Source organism: Saimiri boliviensis, chromosome 1 (genome assembly GCF_048565385.1).
Source record: "Saimiri boliviensis isolate mSaiBol1 chromosome 1, mSaiBol1.pri, whole genome shotgun sequence".
Classification (NCBI taxonomy): domain Eukaryota; kingdom Metazoa; phylum Chordata; class Mammalia; order Primates; family Cebidae; genus Saimiri; species Saimiri boliviensis.
Genome location: NC_133449.1, coordinates 182,952,831 through 182,974,811, shown reverse-complemented (window position 1 = coordinate 182,974,811; position 21,981 = coordinate 182,952,831). Strand labels below are relative to the sequence as shown.

The 21,981-nt window shown below is 41.9% G+C and overlaps 1 long non-coding RNA gene across 1 annotated transcript in view; it reads right to left on the bottom strand.

Annotated features, from left to right (window-relative positions):
- Nucleotides 1-782: 782 nt before the first annotated feature.
- The window catches only part of LOC141582729 (uncharacterized), a 34,408-nt gene continuing 13,209 nt past the window's right edge, over nucleotides 783-21,981 (bottom strand). The window contains exons 2-3 of the long non-coding RNA XR_012515608.1: nucleotides 6,855-7,015; nucleotides 783-1,053 (exon numbers count right to left, since the gene is read on the bottom strand). This is a non-coding gene — a long non-coding RNA (uncharacterized LOC141582729). The remainder of the gene's footprint in view (nucleotides 1,054-6,854; nucleotides 7,016-21,981) is intronic.

The window sequence follows — 21,981 nt, the reverse complement described above, 5'->3', positions numbered from 1 at the left end:
GAATAATAGACTCTGGGAACTATTAGAGCAGGGAGAGAGAGAGTGGATAAGGGTTGAAAAACTACCTACTGGGTACTGTACTCACTACCTGTGTGATGGGATCATTTGTACTCCAAACCTCTGTGTCACAAAATATACCCATGTAAAAAAACCTGCACATGTACACCCTGAGTCAAAAATAAAAGTTAAAATTATAAAAATAAAGATCTGATCCCAAAACAAATAAGTATCTTTCTTCCTGTGTAAGATGTGACTACCTACAAAATGTCTCCAGAGTGATGACTCCCACCTTTTCAGTGACATTTCTGTTACACATGTGTTTGTTGATGCTTTGATGGAGGAGATGAGGGGGCAGAGGACAAGTGTGGTTAACAGGAAGGACTGGGGTTCCATGTTAGCGTCGCTGACATAATGGATGCAATCGTAGGAAACCTCCAGAGAACAATTCAATAGATGTTGGAAAACTGGGGGAGAAAAAGTAATCCTGTGACTGTAAACCACTTTGCCTGTGTCCTGGTCTCCCAGATATTCAGAGAAATATTGAATTTGCACAATCTCGGGGGTTGGAAACCTTATCTCCACCTTGCTGGGCAAGGGCCAGGGTTTCAAATATAGTTATGAAAAATCTTCCTCTTCATTTGGTGCTGTCAGCCCTTTGAGGGTACAGTACAGTGTTTTAGCTATTTTTAGAGTGCTTATGAATTACTTAAAAAAACACACCCCAAATCCCATATTCTGCATCTCTTCACCTACCATTTTCCAAATATAAAAATTCCAAACAGATGATCACTTTGATGGTGGGAGACTGTTCCCTGAAGTTCAGTTTTCAGGTCTTGTCAGTTTCTCTTCTTACTTCAGTAAGATGTTAAGTTTTATTTCCGGATCAGTGGCTGAGGCACTGAAGCTCTTCCATGCCATTCACTCAGGTTGGTGGTTTGAGTCTCAAAATAAAGGAAACGATTTCCTGCAGTGAGTCCAGATGTTTGTGTTCAACATTATTGCTATTAGCCATCAAGTCAGAGAGTTGTACAAAATTAAATCCATCCTTGAGGCCTGGAAGGGAAGACAATCTTAATAACAGCTTAAAGTCCTCAGAGTGAAATATCCTGAAGCGGGGGAAGAACTACCATCTCCATGAACTACAGTCCTATGCTGCAGCCTTTTCCTTCATTTCTGTGCTTCAGTGACATTGGTATTTAACACAAATGTGGTTTTAAAGCATATCAAACCCTCATTAAAACCTAAGTAATTGGCAAATGGTTAGAATAATTAATAAAGCAGGGTTTCTTTGTTTGTTCTGTAAGCAGCTCAAGGAAAATGAGAAAATTTGCAGTTGGCAAAGGTATTATTGGTGGCTAATACATCCTGCCTCTGTAGAATCTTTCACATCTCACTTGTGTCATGAGCACTGAGGCTGCCCAGGCAAAGTAAAATGAAAAGCGGGCAACTACCCAGAGTCTGTGAATACAATACGAGGCTGTATTTGGATATTTAGGCAAGAAACCTTTAGGGTCTTCTCCCACTTTGTGCATTCTGCATGGATTGTGGTTAGAATGGGTGGATACCACTCTACTTTACCCCTGAAGGATGGCTAAACCATCCATTCTCCTGCATTATGTCAGGGAAATCTGTGTTATCTGGCTGCTGAGAAAAGTCGGGTCCTGTTGGTGAACCTCACGGTCATCCTCTTAAGCCTCTGAGAACCAGCTGTTTTCTCGCTTGAACCAGGTCATGTCTGCGTGATTCCTGCATGCTGAGGGAAGGTGTCCTCAACAGAGGCCCTCACGTCTCAGGAGTCCTGAGATGGCCCAGAGAATGCTAGAGGAATGGCCTCCGAAGTTCTCTCTGACCCAAGGCCTATGCCAAGTGTCAGGCTCTCTAGTTCTGTATAGGGCTGGTTCGTTTCCATAATTCCTGCTCTGCACTTATTAGTCCTCACAATAACCCTTTAAAGACAGTTATTCTGCCAGAATAAAAAGTGCCAGTCTTCTGCGGCACCCTGGCTTTTACCATACCCCAAGCCCAAGACCATCTTTTCAAAGCTCTCTGTAAACTCTAAATAGTTACCATATGTTAGAAAGATTAAAACAGAGCGAGAAGAAAATCTCAGCTTGAACTAGCTACATTGGTGCTCATTACCTTGCAGATATAAAGCATTCTTAAGTTTTAAACATTTCCATTTTTTAATAAGAGCAAGTCAAAGTTGGCCAGGATTCTGAAGAAATCTCTTGAAATGGTAATACATTTAAACAGGTTCTTTAAAATCAAGAGTAGTAGCTACTTTCTCAGTAGCTTCCAAGAGTGGAAAAAGCAGGAAGACTGAAGGATACCAATACTTAGACTGGTATGAATGTTAGAAAGTGGTGATCAGTTATTCACATTAGTTAAAGAGACAAGACAGGAGTAAGGGATAAGTCTGTTAGCAAAAAGAAAGTTAATCTAAGAAACGCATGAAACTGGCCTTGTCCTCTTGTACTGCTGGTGGCAATTCAATTATCATATAGTCACATTTCTCATTTTGTAATTGTTAATTGGTTAGGACATGGAGCATTTCTATGATATTTTTCTCTCTTCCCAGGCGTGTGTGTGTGTGTGTGTGTGTGTGTGTGTGTGTGTGTGTTTGTATACAAAAATGAGGAAACGGAGAAACAGCAAAAATGAGGAAACGGAGAAACAGCAGAGACACGTGTTACGGGCTGCTTCCATCTAGATCTGGGGAAGATCAAAACCCAGACTTACTGTTTCCTTCCTCTATCATGAGCCAGATGGTCACCTTGAAGACACTCACAGTTTCTTTGCCATCAGGTCTTATTCTAGGGTTATTTGTGGCTTCTTGGTTTAGCACTATTTTTTTCTGATCATCATTGATTCTCACATAAGTGTAGATGAGAAGGGAGAAAATCTAACTAAATGGAATCCTTACTACATGTGTCATATTTTCTCTGCCCAGTGCCTGTCTTAAAAGCTTATCTAATTGTATATTATCTCTCATAGCTTGCTTGGACTCCTCTTTCATCTTGGTCTCGAGAAAAGAGAGAGAGGGTGTTTAAAGATAGGTTGCCATGGCATGCTGCCTGTACTCTTGCAGGTAATTTAAATGCCACGTGGTCTCCACCATTGCTGTGTGCTGTAACTCAGTAATCCAGTGGTAGCTTGACCTTCAACAGCTGCTGAACCTCTCTGTTTCGAAGCAGGGGAAGAAGAGGCCATTAGAGCAGGGAAATAACATGTGGCTTTCCAAACTGCATGAAATACGTCTGTTGTGACTAGATGAATTACATATTCATGAAATCTGTGAAATGGAAGGCAACTCTGCTTGCCAAGCCCTCATGTTGGCTGAGCACAAGGCCCAGCAAACAATGCAAAGCTCTGGCTCTCTCACTTATTTACCTTGCCAGTCAACACGTGCTGTGGAATTACAGGTTTCTACAAATCATGAGAGGAAAGCTGGGAAAAGTCCTGCATTTCCAAAGAACACTGAATTCCAGAATGATTACATTTTAATCTCATACCAATGAGCATTTATTGAGTAGCCGCTGTTCTAACATTATCCTAACAAAACTGCAATACTGTATTATTAGGAAAGGAATTTATCAGTCAAAAGGGAGTCCCTGCACACACCGTGATGATCCCTCTTTCCTCCGTTAAGTAGGATGCGCATAACCACACCAAGATAAGAGTTTTGATGTTTCTATTTCTTATTACTTCCTGTTAGAATAATGGAAACTATTTCTACCTTACAGATGGGAAAAATGAAGCCAGACATGTTAAGTGACCTCCTAAGGGACGTTGTTACTGGCAGAGCCGGGAATAGCATTACATTGCTGTCTCTTGACTCTGAGTTCATATTTCCAGTACCAAAGCACTCATATGGATTTGATGTTAGTATTACAATCTCAGTAATAAGGATGACCAAAAAGATTTTGACATTTCAAGTGCTCTCCGTGGTTCTGTTCGTGACTCATCAAGGGCATAGGTCCAGTACTGGTTAGTATCTTGCACATGCTGTTCCTCTTAGTTCAGTCCTTTCCCCTTCTCTACCCTAATATTGCTTCATCTTTACATTTTCTGCTGAGCCTGGTGAGCTAAACAGGCTCACTGGTGGCTACTCAAACCTTCTTCCTGGGGTTTCTGTACTGCAGAGATTCCAAATATGATTTAGGGCTCTGCTAATCAGATGCATTCACACGAGACTTTAATTCGGAACTGAGTTAAATGGTAAGAGCAGCGTGGTCTGTTAGCCTTTATTTTTTCCCCCCAGCAAGGATCTAACAGGAACCAACAACTGTATTCTTTATGTCTCCATAAAGAATTGCAAATGAGGTGTATTCCTGGAGCCAATGGTTGCACTGTCAGCCTTTTGATTTTCAAGCTTCCCGAACATGGCAGAGAAGGCAGCTCCATTTGGGAGTCCAGTTCTGCATTATTGTTCTAGGACACATTTCTCAGGTTTTGCAGAGACTGCTTTTCCTGACCTTTCAAAGATTTTGTTAGCACCTAATTTCCTGTATTAAATCCTTTTCTACTTAAGCTTACGAGAATGATTTCTCTGATCTGCAACTGAGTCCTGACTGACCTGCTGCTCGAAGATCATCTGTAAGGCCCTCTGCACCCTGAGTCATCTGTCTGTGTTCAATCACATCATAGTTCATTTAAATCAATCTCTCTCTCTCTGTGTATGTGTGTGTGTCTCCTGTGCCAGACTACAAGGTTATTCATCTTTTAGTTCTGCTATACCTGGGACAAAGCCGAGCACAGAATATTCACTTAAGAGATGTTTGTTTGAATAAATGGATGGATGACTAAATGCATAGAAGCAAATATCCTGTGACTTTTCGTTCACGGGAGAATGAAAAACTTGTTGAAAATGCAATTTTATTTCATATATATGCCATTAGTGTATTTTATATAATAAAATGTAGAAAGGCACATACCTTTAGCTTGATATTAATCATTACCTCTTACTTAAACAGTCAAATGGGATTTGCTTGCCCGGCAGTTAAATATTTTGCTATCCTCCGAAGACTAGCAATGTGTATTGATGAATGTGAGCCTTGCCTCTTAGCTCCTGCCTCTTCCCCATTACATTTCTTCCTGGGTAAATTCTGAACAGGTGCTACTAGATGCCTCATTAACTGCATGGAGCTTTAGAAATCGTGGGTGAGATGATCCCTTGCCAGAAAGTAAACCCTGAATTCTTTAAACACTGTCCTGGACTTAAAGTACTGTGATTCTTTCTGTGCTGCCACCAGCGACAGACAATGGCTTAAGGTGCCAAGAGTTTGAATTGATGTTATGTCTTATCTCGCTCTGATCTTCCTTCTTGTTATTATTCAGTCCTTTCTCTATCATTTACCTGTTTCATTTCCCCATTAATATTTATTAAGTGCCCACAGCTTACATGGTAATAATAACGGTAGTAATATATACATTCTATTTTTAAAAGCAATTGTAAAAAATTTTCACAATGTGTGACTCATTTAATTCTTGCTAAAATTTTCTGAGGTCAGGAGGTTAGGAACTAATAATCTCATTCTATTTGTTAAGGGTTGAGAGGTACAAAAAGAGTAAGTGTCCTGTTGAAAGTCACACAGAAGAGGTGGGCCTACATGATACCAACTGACATGATCTTAGGTTCAGTTTGTCCTGATGCCATTTTTTTTTTGAGATGGAGTCTTGCTCTGTTGCCCAGGCTGGAGTGCAGTAGCACGAGGTCGACTCACTACATCCTCTGCCTCCCGGGTTCAAGCGATTCTCCTGCCTCAGCCTCCCGAGTAGCTGGGATTACAGGCACCACCCACCATACCTGCCTAATTTTGTATTTTTAGTAGAGATGGGCTTTCACCATTGTTGGCCAAGCTGGTCTTAAACTCCTGATCTCAAGTGATCTGCCTGGCTCAGGCTCCCAAATTGCTGGGATTACAAGCGTGAGCCACCACGCCCTGCCCAATTTCATATTTTTAATGGTAAGAAACAACATGAAGATAAAAACACAAAATTCAGAATGTCATATCTTTAGGACTTTGCATCATGAACCAGTATATTATGTATGTGTAGACACAGAGGGCATATCATGGAGCGTTTGAAAATCTTTCAACTGAATTATGCAAGATATTTCTACCATTCATGAATGTATGTGCTGCATCTATATGAAGCATCCAGTTGGAGAGAGCAGGGAAATCTCAGCTGGTGATGATGAATCTCTTTGGCATTAACAGTCCCATTGCAGTAGCAATCAGAGGAAGCCACACACCCACAGTGCTCTTCCCTGGCCTGATGACACACAGGATATTAAGCAATATTTCCAAGGAAGGGATCAGTCAGGGGAAGGGAATCGGGGTGGGAGAAACATTCTAGAAACCAAGTCAATTGGGAATTGATTTAAGGGTCTAGAGAGGAGAGAGGGAGAACAGGGGAAGAGATGGTGAATCATATTCTTTGTGACACCAGAGAGCAAAATGCTTATACCAGTGGGTAGAGCTAGAAGGCAGGCAGAAGAACATGGTTTCTAGCAATTACAGGAGTCCAAAAATGAGCTGGACCACACTGGAAGGTAATAAGCTCTTCATCATCAGAAATGTTCAGGAAGAAGAGCACCTGTCAAGGCTGCTGTAAAGGAGCCACCCATGTGGGGAGCTTAGTGTCATCGAGTTGTCAGACGCCAGCAGGCTGGGAGCTGGTGGAGAAGGATACCTCACCTAAGGAGTCTGATTTAGTAGCTCTGGTAGTATCTAGAGAATCCTTGTTAGGAAATTGCTAGACCAGAGTGGGGAACTCCACAGTGGAAGGCACATGAAATTCCCTTGATATTTGCATTCTATCTAAGAGCATAAAAAGAAAGTTGGCTTACTAACATTTGATGTCTAGTGAATCAGACAGTCTCGTGCCATGTCTGAGAGGTCACACAGGACACTGCAGCAAGAGCAGGAGTCCTCCAACATGGAACGCTGCAGCAGGATCTTCCTTTGTTCATTTATATTCACTTGTTTCTATACATCTGTAGTTTAACTGTGCCCTGTTAAAGAAATGTATCTTACATTACAGAATTGCAAATAGTATTATTTTTACACTAGCTTAAATGAAATGGGAAATAAACATGACAATTGTGTCAAAAAGAAGTTTGTGGTTATCTTGGGGTGAAATAAAGCATAGTCTAACTTAAAGTTGTACTTTTTTTTCTTTTAAAAAGAGACATGTGTGATCATGCAAGTACACTGACCTCCTGTGATAAGTGGCTGATAGTAGTAGGCTTCTTAGACAATTTTGAACAAATAAACACACTTAATGGTCCCACTTAAATACATGGACCAGGCACATTCTGCTTTAAGTGGGTTAAGTCATTGACTCACCAATAGTCTTAAAAAGTAGGGACCATTAACTCCATTTTACAGATGAGGAAGCCAAGACTTAGAAAGACAAAGTGACTTCCGCAAGATCACTCAGTTAATCAGTGAAAGAGTGGGGTTTAAAGGAAGACTCCTTCTCAGTCAAACAAACTAATTTACTTCTCTAAGGTGAGAAATCAGTTGCTTTTTGAAAAAAGAAAACCAAAAACCTGTGCTATGGTAAAAGCCTTTTGAAAATAATGGTTGAAAATGTTTCCATTGTTAATGTTATTTTTGTTGCCAAAGCTGTGTAAGTGTACAGTCTTTAACAATCAGAACATTGTAAACTTAGAAAATGTAGTAATAAAAGTTTAAAACCGATTTTAAGGTGAAGAGTTTCAGGATATCTTGAAGAATCCATTTATTAAACATGTAAAAATACATTAAGTTCTAATTTGCTGGCAAGAACAAAGGGTAGAGTAGGAAAAAATAAAATGCATTTGAAAACTTAAAAAAATTACTTTCTCATAATTGGTGGATGCAAGTAAAAATAAATTTCATGATTTAGTAAGCCCAGCCAACAATGCATCTTTCCCACATTTGCATCAACATATTTTGGAGAAGCATCTTTCTCAGCAATAACAGCCATTAAGTCCGCACCAAACTTTCAGACTCATTTATCACAAGGAACTAAACCAAGACTTTTTTTTGTAATGAAGCATAGTCAACTGCATTATTTTCAGTAAAGAAATGTTGTCAGTGCTGGCAGCTTTTTAATGAGAGCAAAAAAACTCTTTGTACAAAATACAATAAAACAAAAATTGTTGTAAAATAGTTTATCTTCACGTAATCTTTTAAATCATTGTGGGTGTGTTATAATGCTCATAATGTGTCAGTACCATAGTATGTGTACATAACTTGCAAGTGGATATACAAAAATAAAAAGGTGCCTACTCAAATACTGTACTAAGATGAGACATGGTCAGCTGAGTTTGGAGACTACTAAATGTGACATCCTTCAGTGTCCATTCCCTAGCTTGGAGTCTTTGAGTCTCTGGTAAGTGCTCTGCTCTTACCTAAGCTGTGGGTGATAAAGCCTAAGTGCTAGGAACATGCTTCCCTCCAAGGCAGGTGGCACCTCATTATCCAGCTCACTGCCCAAGAACCCATTCAAGAAACCAAAACCAAAAACGGAAAAACAGCCGAAGACTCACATTTCCAAATGAACCATCTTGATTTAAGATTTGAAGTTATTTGTGTTTTGTACAATATCTAATGCACTGTTGATGTTCAATAAATAACAAATCGTGATATTAATAATTAAGAATTGATGTTTGTGCTCCTGTGAAATGCTTCTCAGAAGAATTATTCCCCATTCACTCATAAAGAAAAATGAGAGAAAGAGACAGAGCAATAGCTTTTAAGGAAATTTAGTTCCAGCTACTTCGTGTGCATATGTTTTTTCCCTCCCTCTTTGTGAATCTGATGAATAACTAAGCAAGACAAGACCCAGAGCCAGTCTAAGCTGCTTCCCCATCCCCTTTGTCTTGCTATCTTTAGGTGGGAATGTCTAGAATGTTGAATTACATGATTTTAAAGTACTTGACAAACATTAATTAACTGGGGGTCGTTCTTTGTTTGAAGAGAGTTATATCTAATTGTGAATATGTCTCCAATTATCTGCTCCTCTTTTTGACTGTATTATTATCTAAAATGTGCAGTATCTGATTTGCTTGTACATTTAATTTAGTAGGCTTTTGAAATAGGTGGCAACCATGAAAAAAGGGACATATAGTCACCTTAATGAGAAAAATTGTAATTGTGTAAGATTTATACCTATGCTCACGTATATGCATATTACATGAATCTACAGACACATGCACATGCAACCCTCCCTGCTACCACAAACATGTTTCCTTCTATTTGTAACCATGCTCTCTGGTAAGCCATGAATTCTGACAATTTTGATTACCCGCACTGAACTGGATCCTATTCCTTTTGAGCTAGAGGGATTGCTGAGATTGGCTTTTTAATAGCAGAAAATCAGAAAAGCTCTCTAAAAAGTGAATTAATCCTCTTGCAAAAGTGAGTGTAATTAATCACAAGAGAAAACTGGCCATGCATGTCAACTGAGTCCAGGGAATTGGCTGAGTGTTATTGATTCATTACCCACCACGATCCCTCCTCCCACCTCATGCGGAAGGAGAGGTGACGGTGTGAACGGCAGCCATACCCAAATCTGGCATGTGGACCTGGAGAGCCAGATGGATTACAAACTGTGAGAGATGCTGGGCTCATGTTATGGATAGGCAGTGCACACTGTTAATTAGGATCACAGATTTCAACAATGCCTAAAATAATTAGCCTTGCTCCTGTCTGGATTCTTCCCTCTGGTTATTTTCAGGCCTGACTTAAGGAGACAGCGGTTTCTTTGGGATTGGCTGTCCCACCTTCTTCTTTCCCTTCAGAATCTACAAAGAAAGGGATGTCCACTAGCTGTCGAGGTGGCTGGTATGTGCCTATACAGGGGTGGCTTACAGATTTTTCTATTGCTTAGAGAAATTTTCTATAATAACAAAAGAACAAGATGTAAATTAATCTACAACTGTAGGACTTACACTTAGTATGCATTTCAGAACTGATTTCCAGGTAAACCACACACCAAAACCTAGCCGTGTCAGTAGCTTATTAATACTGATATGTATGTCACTCTTAGCGTCATTTCTTTGCATTGCTCATCAGCTTTTAGAGGCAATGTCATGTGCTGGAGAAAACAGACCTGAATTCAAATCCTGCCTTCACCATTTACTCGCATTTACACACCACAGACCTTATAATCATTATCAGTAAGAAGAGAATCATAGTACCTGCTAAGGGTGAATTGCATCCCTCCAAAATTCATATATAGAAGCCCTAATCCCAGTACCTTAGAATGACTGTAGTTGGAGACAGGGCCTTTTAAAGAGGTGTACTAAATTGCAGTGAGGTCTTTAGGTTGGGTCCTAATTCAGTCTGACTGTTGTGCTTATAAGAGAAGAAATGTGGACACACAGGAAACATCAGGGATGTATGTTCACAGTGGGATCACCAAGTGAAGAGTCAGAAAGAGGGCAGCCATCCACAAGCCATGGAGAGAAGCCAGGGAGAGAGGAGAGAGAAAACCAACCTTGCTGGCACCCTGATCTTGGACCTTCAGTCTTCAGAACTGTGAGAAAACACACATATGTTGTTTAAGACACCCAGTCTGTGGTATTTTGTTACGGCAGCCCTAGCAAACTTAAGTAATACCTGTTACATGCTTATTATGCAGATAAAGGAGATGATTTTTGCATAGAGCCTGGCATATGTTCTCAATTAATGACAGTTGTTATTGTCATGTAGGTAATTAGTAAATACTATTTTTTCCCTTTCTTCCTGAAGAGGTTGTCATTTGCAGGATTCCTTAGCCCTATCCCATGATATCTATTTGAAACCTGACTCCAGGCAGTAAGACTCTTTCTTTTGCATCCTATAGGATGCTGTCAATCCAGTCTCCTTATGAGCGGTCAGCCAGCCCTCCCCTAAAGCCCCTTATTCCTCTCTGGATTCTTCCCTCTGGTTATTTTCAGGCCTGACTTAAGGAGACAGTGCTTTCTCTGGGATTGGCTGCCCCATCTTCTTGTTTCCCTTCAAAATATACAAAGAAAGGGATGTCCACCAGCTGTGGAGATGGCTGTAAAAAGTGCTGGAAAATATCTCACTGTGGTACTGTGGATGCCCTGCATTTCTGTACTTTTTCCATTGATATGGAGAGGTGTCTGGATAGCTAATGGCTCTGTGTTCTGTATAAAGTCAATGTAGGTGTCATCTCAGACACAAACACCAATCCTGTGGTGTGCACACTTTTTTTTTTTTTTTTTTTTGAGATAAAGTCTTGCTCTGTCACCCAGGTAGGAGTGCGTCGGCCCAATTTTGGCTCAATGCAACCTCATCCTTCCAGGTTCGAGCAATTCTCCTGCCTCAGCCTCCCAAGCAACTGGGACTACAGGTGCGCACCACCATGCCTGGCTAATTTTTATATTTTTGGTAGAGACGGGGCTTTGCCATGTTGGCCAGGCTGGTTTCAAACTCCTGATGTCAGGTTATCCACCCGCCTCAGCCTCAGTGCTAGGATTACAGACGTGAGCCACTGTGCCTGGCTTTCCACTTCTGATGTTTAGCTTTGGAGTTAGGTAAATTAGCACAAACCCACATCAAAACGCGTTCTGCCCTGATCCCAAACAAAGCAGTTGGTGATGTGCAGCCCTGCTGAAGGCGATGGCCTCAGGTCCAGCCCCTGCCTGGGAGGGCTGCACGTGCTAGCAATTGTTCAGGGGCCCTGCTCATCCCCGGCTGAGGAGGGAGGAGCTGCTGTGAGGACAGTCTGGCACAAGGAACCAGAGCAGAGGCACAGGGGCTATTTTTAAGATGTTTAGGATGTAAGAGATTCTTCAGGAAGAAAATTCAGAGGTGTTCTCTTTTCTCTATGGGTTAGCGAGCTGGCTGGCTACAACCATTAGTGTGTTCATTAATTTAACCAGTATTTACTGCATGCCCACCAAGTACAAACCACTGAAATCCTCCATGAGGAGCATAATTATGATGAAAATGTCTGATGATGTCATAGGCATTGGATTAATTCCTTTACAAATTATTACTGACTTTATTGTTAACACTCGTCGAATATCTGCTAAGCAGTTAACATGTGCTTTATTTTTACAGTAACCTCATGAGGAGGTACTCATCTCCATTTCACAGATGAGAACACAGAGATTCAGATAATGCTCAAGGTCACAAAGCTGGTAAATGCTGAAGCCAGGAGTAAAACTCAGATTGTTCTGATCCCAAAGTCTATTCTTTCTTTATTCACTTGCCCAAGAGATAGTTGAGAAATATTCTGTACGAATTGAGGCCCTTTGTGTTCTACACTTGGAAATTGCTCTGAAGAGGAACATTCATCTCACAAACAATGCTAGCTTTATTTCACCCAAAAGATGTCTCTGGTGTGATTTCTAGAGTATTGCCCTGGGTGCTCAAATCTACCCACTATACTCAGCAGCCAGTTTCCACTGATATTTGAGAGCTATTCCTTTGGGTTAAGCTGTGCTCTGTAGGGCGGAACGTTTATTCCATTATGTCATTTGGCCTTCATGAGGACGTGCTTATCATGTTATATTCTCTTGGGGTGCTGCAGAATTCAATGCAGATTGTATAGAGAGAGCTGGAGAGCCAAGGCTATAGGATGTGTGAGAGGTGTGAGGTGTGGGACCCTCCAGGGTGGAGCAGACAGTGAGGCCCAAGCCTTCAGAGGGAGTAGCTGGGTTGTGTTATTGTGAGCTGGGATTTCCTGAAGCTCAAGACTGCTTTCTTTCCAAATCCTTCTAATCCTCAGCTGGATGATGGAGATGTTAGGGAATAGGCATGTGAATAATAAAACACTGCATCTCCCTCAAATTGACATCTAACCATGTTCATTCGTATCTAACCACATGCAGCCCATTTGAATGGAAATACAGTTCTGTTTAATCCAACCACAACCTAATTCTACTACTAACTTATATTTATATCATGTTGACCCTTTACAAAGCACTTTCGTAGACATCACCTCATTTGGTTATCCCAGTGAACTTTGGTTATCCCAGTGAACTCTATGGAAGACATTTTCTTCCTTTTCCTGCTAAGGGACTTGAGGCTCATGTGAGTTAAATGATTTGCTCAGGATCACAGAGCCAGGCAGTGGGGGATGTGTGGGGAAGCACACCTCATCTTTGGGTTAAAACCCAGAGCTTCTTTGGTCTCATCAAGCTGCTTCTTTGACTACATACTCATTCACCTTCTAGAAACCTGAAAATGCTGGGCTCCTCAATCACAGACCGGCTTCAATAAACAAAAAGCTGCCCTAAGTCTTTCTATTCTTCCTGGGTATACACAGTCAGTCTGAAGCCCAAATTATGGAAGCACTCCCTCTAATTCTGCTCTCATGGGATGGCTTTCAAGGATTGCAGCTGGTTGTGAGCCAGCTCTGCTGCTGAATGGGTGCAGTGAGTAATGTTGTTATTCTAGCCAGACTCCTCAAATCCCTTTTGACTGCGTGTGCCAGTGGGGTTGGTGAAATTTGCTTTCAGTGGCCAGTGCCTGTGGCTTTGTTTCCTAGAGAGCCTCTGGTTGGGCAACTCTGAGGTGTCACTTATGCCCTATCTTGGAGCTCCCCTGTGGGATCAGGTGAGGTTACTGATTGAGTCTTTACCTGAGGTCACAACTTCGCTTGATTCCCTGGCCTCCCCAGACCTGCCTCCCTCACTCACTCACCAGTGACCTCTGGGAGGACTCTCTCACTAAATCACTTGCACGTGAATCCTCATCTCAAATTCTGCATCTAGGGATTTTGCCCACAGGAGTGGGTACATGAGAACTCTGAAGCAAAGCTCTGTGACCCATCCACCCTTGCCAGGGTGAGTGGTAGGGACTGAGAGCCAGGGGTGAGGAGCTCACCTTAAGATAAAGGGCATCAGAAGTGTGTCCCAGAGTCTTTAGGTTGTCCTAGTTTCGTATTTATTTTCATATCGTCAATTAAGTGGTTATAATGTTAATTGGTTGCCTGACCTTAAATTATTTAAGTCTCTGAGCCTCTTTTCATATCCCTAAGATGGAGATAAATAACATTTTCCTCTTAGGGCAATGATAGGGATTTAATGAGATAAGACAGGTAAAGTGCTTAACATATTACTTATAGGTGGTGTTCAGTTATTATTACCTATTCTTCTTCCAATAGTCTGTTTGGAAACTTACCTAGTAGCATTCTGGAAACATTGCCAGTAGGATGGGTTAAAGTCACAGAACAATTCTGCAGCTGTGCACCGTTGTATTTCTGTGAATTTGGTAGACTTAGAGACAAAAGCTGTTTATACTTATGTAATCCAAGTGTCTCCGGATTTAGCAGCTGTTGATTGCAAATGCAGTCATATATGAAACCCCAAAAGTCAATAGCAATGAGCAAACTCCATTTGATCGGCTTCTTGTTGACTGAAGGAAGCCCAATCTTTTATAGAGCCCCCTCCAAGGGATGCTCGCATAGGTCCACAATTATCCTCATCAGTTTGCTGAGCCCAGATGTGTAGCTCCACATCCTTTTGCAGGCAGCTTGCCATGCTGCTCCTATCAGAGCTGCTGTTGTTGCTGCCGCTGCTGCTAGGGAAGATGGAATTTCCCACACATGATGTCATTTGGAAAATGGAGTTAAAACGCTGCACCTCCAGACCTATGATCCCCATTGTTGCTTTTGTGAAAGTGGAGGATTTTTCTTTTATATATATATATATATATATATATATATATATATATATATATATATATATTGCACTCAGTTGGGAAAGTGACAGCAAAGTTGTCTGGTCCCACAGTGGTTGCTGACAGAGCTCTTTCAGCTACAGATGGCAGGCCCAGAGCTCTACAGTAGCCAGGCCCAATAATTCCAAGAGATAATGAAGTGCTAGAACGCTCTCCTCTTGTCTTTGTTATGTATGCGCGAGTGCTGGTAAAGCACTCCTGAAGAATCATAACACCTCTGTGGTGCCCCAAGGTCAGGGAACTTGGTGGCTACTACATCTGATGCTGCCGAATGAAGAGAAAGTTTTTTCTCCCTCCCTCCCTCCCTCCCTCCCTCTCTTATTTCTAGGGCAGGGGTCCTCAAACTACAGCCCGTGGGCCGCATGCAGCCCTCTAAGGCCATTTGTCCAGCCCCCGCCGCACTTCAGGAAGGGTCACCTCTTTCATTGGTGGTCAGTGATCCGCATCCTGTGCTCCTGGAGTACTATACGTGGCAGCACCACAAAGCACAGCATCGCTCACGTACAGTACTACTTCGTCACTCACGTAGAGTACTACTTCTGGTGACGCAGGACGCAAGCGTCACGGCTCCGGAAGCGCATCATATGACGCACATCCAGTCTGCAGCTGCGGCGCCCCGCATCACAGGAAGCAGTGTGAAAAAACAGCAGAAGTAGGAAGAAAGGCAAAGCACTATAACCATTACTACGCAGTACAGTGGCCCCCATACTCCCCCAAATGTACAACAACATAATGGTCCCTATAACCTCCCTTTGCCCAAAAGTCTCCCCCCACATTACTACACACCATGTTTCCCCCTATTATAAGACCCTGTCTTATATTAATTTTATCCCCAAAAGACGGGAGCTGTCTTATTTTTAGGAGGTGTCTTATAATAGGGGAAACACGCAGCAGTGGGCTTCCTGCAGAAGAGGCCCACCGCTGCTGCAGATGTCCAGGACACTGTATACACAGCGTCACAGGCTGATCACCGCCATCCCTGTATACAGCACTGGAGGCGGTGCTGGGCCTGTGACACTGTACACCGCTGTCTGGGATAGTGGAAGCAGCAGTGCTGGCTGTGAAGGGTGTCACACCTTGCATAGTCCGGCCCTCCAATGGTCTGAGGGACAGTGCACTGGCCCCCTGTGTAAAAAGTATGGGGACCCCTGCTCTAGGGAGACAGTAGCACGCGTGAGAGAGAGAAAGAGAGAGAGAGAGAGAGAGAGAGAGACAGAGAGAGAGACAGAGAGGGAGAGACAGAGAGAGAGACAGAGAGAGACAGAGAGACAGAGAGACAGAGAGAGAGACGAGAGAGACAGAGAGAGACAGAGAGAGACAGAGAGAGAGACAGAGAGAGAGACAGAGACAGAGAGACAGAAAGAGAGAGACAGAGAGAGAGAGACAGAGAGAGACAGAGACAGAGACAGAGAGAGAGACAGAGAGACAGAGAGACAGAGACAGAGAGAGACAGAGAGAGAGAGAGAGACAGAGACAGAGAGAGACAGAGGGAGAGAGACAGAGAGAGAGAGAGACAGAAAGAGAATGAAAGAGAGAGGGAGAGAGAGTGTGTGTGTGTGTGTGTGTGTGTGTGTGTGTGTAGACAGAGGTACCGGTGGAAGAGTGGGATGCAGGAAAAGCCAAAGGACCCGTAATGAATTTACCAGAGCCCAAAGAGTTCCAGCATTTTAATATATTTTCAGTTAACACACAGAACCTGCTTTTCCTCAGGACAAACACATGCTGTCAATCTCCTTGGGTGGCAGTGAGTTCTGGAACCTGCCACATCCCGTAGCCATAATTACGTCCGCGCTGCAACTTCAAGCCCTGTTTCGGGTCTTATGGCAGAGATAAAGCAATTACTATTTAAAACTACGAGTGACTGACTGCGGCAGCTTCAGCCTGTAAGGAAGTAGTGTAATTTCTCTGTGGAGTAAATAGCCTTTTATTTAGCAAAGATGAGGCCCCTAGGGCATGATTTGGAAGGAGGCATTGAAACAAAGAGATAGCTAAACCAATCAGCATAAAAAGTAAACAAGGATTTTCCAGGGAAGAAGAGCAGAGAAGTGAAGCCAAGGGTGTGGGAGGAAGGAGGGGTTAAGCCACAGAGTGGAAGGCTGTCAGTGAGTAGGGAACTCCACGAGTTGGACATCACCAGTGGCCAGGGAATGTTCGAAGACAAGGATGTTTGCATTGCTGTTTTTAAGCTGCTTGCTCTGTGCTGAAAGGTAATTGCCTGCAGTGAGCCCGTGTGAGTGGTGAGTGGTGTTTCTGGAATATCAAAGGACAGAGTCTTTTGAGTTCCAAATCTGAGTAGCTAGAATACAGAGCAAATGGAACAGCTATGGGATGGGTAGGGGCCTTTGGGGGGACTCGCAGAAATATTTAGAAGGAGAGTGGGTTTGTATTAACCATAGAATGCGGGTGGGTGTCAGCCAATTTTATGTAATTCTCTGCAGACAAAGAGGACTTCAACTGATGTCTGGATGACAATCTAACCCCCTTGCGATCTGACTTCCACCCACCTGCTGTATATGGCCCATGTGGCTGCATATGTCTCAGTCTCAGTACGTTTCTAGGTTTTCTTTTTTCCCCATCTAAGGAGGCTCCTCAAACCCATGCAAATCACTGGATGCAAACGGATAAATAGGAAGACAAGTGTGTGTAATTGATGTGGGGTGTAATCATGAAGCAATTTTATTTTGTCTTCCCAACCCCTGGGTAAAAATTTTAGGTTGCCAAATATGATCTTTATTCAGCATAGAATATCAATGCTCCAAACTTGATTTAAAATAAAATCTCCCCTTCTCCAGTTAAGCCCTGCCACAGGAAGAGGAGGCCTAGAGGTAGGAGAAGGGAGGTGGAGTCAGTGTCTGCCTCTCCTCTTCCTCCCTTGCTGGCCCCCATCCCCCAGGGGAGGAGAAGAATTACAAGGAGAGCAGAAAAGTTCTCACTTGACTGAAACTCTTTAGATGGGTTTGTGGCCCATAGGCCTGGCAGGTGTTTAGGTTTGATGATCTCATCAGAGCTTTGGTCCTTTGGAGATCAGTGAGGGCCGTTCCCCAGAACTCCCTTGCTTCAGGTGAAGCCTTTATTACGATGATTGCTTATTCCTTCTGCAACCCCCAGATATCTGGCAAGACCTTTAGCTTCTTTCCATGAGGGCCTGTTTACCCCTCTGGGAAGCTTCCTTGGACAGGACTAAAGGAGACCCACATTCATCTTTCTTATGTGGCTCACATCTGCCCATAGGAAACCCTCACCCATTTTTCTCCCTGACAAACTCCGAGAGTATAGGCTGCCCAATACAACCACTCATTCTTTGACATATTCATTAGCTCATTTTAATTTTCAAGTGAGAGTGAGACACTACCCTATATGCTCCCTAAACTGCAGTCTTGAAATCCTGACCACTACCAGGCTTGAGACGAGGGGCAGGTTTTGCCTACCTGCCATACTTCGGGGAGGAAGGAACAGGGAGGAGGACTGGGATGCATAGCATGTTTCTCTCCAACCAAAACCCCTATCTCTAAGTCCTCTGCTTTCAGGTGATTTTGTGCACTCCATATACATGAAAAATTTGAGATGTCTCACCAATTATTGTCACCAACTATGAAATTCCTGTGTGGAAATATAAAATAACTTGGATTGTGACATCTATCAACTTATGCTTTAGCTGAAATGTTCTCTCAGAAGCCAGGTTGCTTCTTTTTGTGGTCTGACTTCCAGCCGTCAGACCTGGTGGTCTTTGTCTGAATTCCAATAGTATGATGTTTCAAGTTTTTCTTTTTGTTTGGGACATTTTTCAATTCCAGTGGCAATAAGTGGACCTAAATGGTGAAGGAGAGACAGGCTCTTTCCTCCATCTACTTCCCAGAAGCACTTAGGGCTCAGCTTTGCCAAGTGCCCTTGTTACAAGTCAGACATGTCTTATGAGTTCTCCTTTTCAACCTTGATGGAAGAACAGAACATGCTGAAGTAAAGGTATATTAGAATGGTTTTCTCTGATCATTCTTTTTTTTTAAATTTGATCCTAAGTATGGTGTCATGAACTTCACATGTTATGATCCAGCATAGTTTGGAGAATTATTATAAGCCCTGTAAACACAGATCAAAGTAGAAAGTGGTTTTCCTTGTTCTCTCGCTCCTCTCACCATCCTACCTGGAAAATACACTCCCATTCTCATTTGGACAGATTTTTTTTTTTCCTGTATAGTGCAGTGGCCTTCATTTTAAAGTCTAAAATTCAATATGATGATTTTGGGTTTAGAAGTTATGTCCTTGGTGATGTGAAAGTTACAGCAAACTTCAGATTTGTCTTGTGTAATGTGATACATGGACATGTGGTTGCTGGTATTGGTTGCCTGCAGCCAAAGAACTATAAAAAGTACACCTAGGAATAGGGCCTATAGTTTTGACAGTAAGTATCATTAGAGATATAGCTTTCCTTCTAAGTAGGCCTACTAGTTGAGATTAATGAAGAAGGAGTGTGTGTGTGTGTGTGCGTGTTTATGTGTGTGTGTGTGTGTGTGTGTGTGTGCACGTACATACCATTCACTCAATCAATTCCAGTAAAATAACCCAGAGAAGACAAAATAAGTGGCCATTAGGGAAAATAAGTGGACCATGGGCACAGATAAACTCTTGTTCCATTCAGCTTGCTAATTAGTAATGAGCATAACATTCATTTTGTTTCAAAGGCCAGATAGTGTCATTTAGTAAAATAAACAAACAAAAACTCCTCCCTGTCATTTACTAATAGTCTGAAGCCTTGGTTGCTACTTCTGCCTTTATCTGTTATTAACCATACAATCCTAGGTAATTGGAAACCTCTCTGAGCCTCAGGTTTCTGCAGCTATAAAATGGAGACAGACCTAACTATTGTGTTATCCTGGCCTTTAGAGTATATGCTATTCATGAAATTGGTCTGTAAACTGCATAGGGGGCCTTGGTGTAAGGTATTATGTTCAGGTGTGAATTGAGATTCCCCGAGGTATAGAGATCTGGCACTGGCCCTTGAGGATCTTGAAGCAGGTTTTCAGGTTTTCAATTTATGTGTGTACCCACCGGCTGTATTGACACAGCACAAAGCCAAGGGCAGATCTGACAATGATTTGTTTAATTTGATTGATGTGAACTGCAAAACTGGGCCATTCAGTCTGCAAAGTATCTAGGCTGTAATGATGTGATATTGGCTGTCTACATTCATCAAATTAAGTGGATAATTAGCAAAACACCATTTGACTTTCTGATGTAAAGACAGTAATTGTGGTTCTTTTTCAATTAAAAATCTCATCCAAAGTCGTGACTTTGGTTGTCACATCTGTGCAGATGATTTCCATATTTGTTTGTACCTCCAGCTTTGAATTCTTTCTGGAAAGACTATATTATTTTCGCAACAGTCACCAGGTATTTTCCTACAACCTCTCCCTCAGGCATTTTCCCTCTCCATTTATTCCTTCCTGGGAGCTTCATTTCTTTATCCCAATCAGCCAGTCTCAAACTCCCAGGGTTAACTCTGACTCCTCTCTTCCCCACACCTTCCCTAGTCAATCAGATGCCAAGTTCTATCAATTCTATCTATGAAACATTTGAAATCTTCCTTCTCCTCTCTAATTCTACTGCCCTGCTATCCTACTACTTCATCAAGGCCTGGCCTATTATTACAAAAACCCTGAAATTGGCCTCCCTTTTCCAGTATTGCCTCATTCCAACTCAGCCTATACGTTAATGCTCTTATCCTGCTTTTTCTCTGCTCAAAAATCCCCTGGGAGATTCTTACTGTCTAAGAAAGGAAGCCTGAATTCTTCCTCCTGGAGTTCTCAGTATTGCAAGGCCTGGCTCTAACCTGGCTTTCCCACTTTATCTTCTCCTTCTCCCCTACATGTACGTGACTGAGTAACTCTTGGTTTCCTACATGGACTCATTTCCCTTTTGCTTGCTGTCCTATGGTCACACATCTCTCTCCTCTGGAAATTTCCTCCTCCTCATTATAGCCTTCAAACCCCACTCCAAGCCGCACTTATTCTTCAAGAGCCATTCAAATGCCACCTACCTGCTGTACTCCTTTAGGCTTTTGGTTGGCATAACTCTCTGCCTAATCTGTACTCCACTGCAATTTAACAAGATCTGCCCTACTTTCTTTCCTTTAGACTATAAATTCCTTTAAGGTAGGATTTGTGCCAGAGTCATCTCTATATTCTACAGGGTCCACATATCTTGCATATAGTAGCGGTTCTTTAAATAACTGTTGAATAAATGAATGCTTGGAAAGAAAGCATGCTGCTAATCATATTGTTTCTTATCTTCTAATGTGGGATGCAACTTCTTATTTGACTATGTAAACTCATGTGGTGAAGTATTTTCTTTCAAGGACACACAATATGATCCTATGGCTTCCTTCTCTCTGATAAGGTTGGTCTTTTACCAGTGGTTTGTGGCACTAATTATAGGAGGGAGGAAAGGAAATTCTGGAAAGTAGATTACAGAAGAGGAAAATGAACATGAAAATTCTAAGTATAAATGGAAAATAGTATGTTTGCAAAGAAGGATATCTTGAAAGGCAGCATTCCTCTAAGGCAGTGCTAGTTTTAAGAGAGATAGAAGAAAGATCAATGTATTTATTAAAGGAAAAACTGAACTTGTAAGAATTGTAGAATAATCAAATTATTGTGAAATTGGGCCAGACTTTCCCCAGAATTCTGTGACCCATTGGATTTGACAAGAATAGACAAGGGTGGTAAAAATGACTGTTGGACTAAAGAAAAGGACTAATGGAGACAAATTATAGGTACGGTCATGGTTTCACCCCAAAGATAGATGGATGGTGTTTAAAAGACCATCATATCGTACAGATGGGAGCTTCTCTTGTCCCTCCCCATCTACCCAATGCATTGAAAGAGAAAAAGAACAAATGGAAGCAATGTATTTTGATGCAAAAGATAGAGACAGGAATGGTTAAAACTCAAGAAGAGAGGTAGGATTTCATATGGATATAGTTCATAGTAAAACAGTAAGTGTTTAAGAGTTTATTTTTAGGTTCACCAAAAGAGCTCAAAGGCATCAAAATGTCCCATACTAAGATCCCTCCAAGAGAATCTTTTAGAGCTTTCTGATGGTATAATGTGATGGGTGAGTGAGTTTTCTTCGATATATTGCTGAAGAAAAAAATACGGCTCAATACATTATTGTAACACAGTAACTGTTAGGTTAAATGCTATTAAGACTGGTATTAATTATTAAACATTCACAAAGGTTCGGATATAATCCTGTCTAAAGGCAAGAGGATGTCTCACATTTTGCAGAGCATCTA